The following is a 220-nucleotide window of genomic DNA, read 5'->3' as shown; positions in this document are numbered from 1 at the left end:
CCTCCGTCCCGCCGCGACCAAGGGGGAGGGGAAAGTGCGTACTACACAAAGGGCCCGAAGTAATCAGAGTAACGAAAGGAAAATAATTTATTCGCCTGATGGAGGTCACGGCCATAAAACTAAGGAAGTAATAATAATGATGTCATATAAGCGACAAGCGTTTTCAAATTGCCCCAAGACGTAATGGAGGCAGTTGAATGACACTGAGAACAGGAAAAGC

Source organism: Penaeus monodon, chromosome 23 (genome assembly GCF_015228065.2).
Source record: "Penaeus monodon isolate SGIC_2016 chromosome 23, NSTDA_Pmon_1, whole genome shotgun sequence".
Taxonomy (NCBI): Eukaryota; Metazoa; Arthropoda; class Malacostraca; order Decapoda; family Penaeidae; genus Penaeus; species Penaeus monodon.
Note: the sequence above shows the minus strand (reverse complement) of the source record.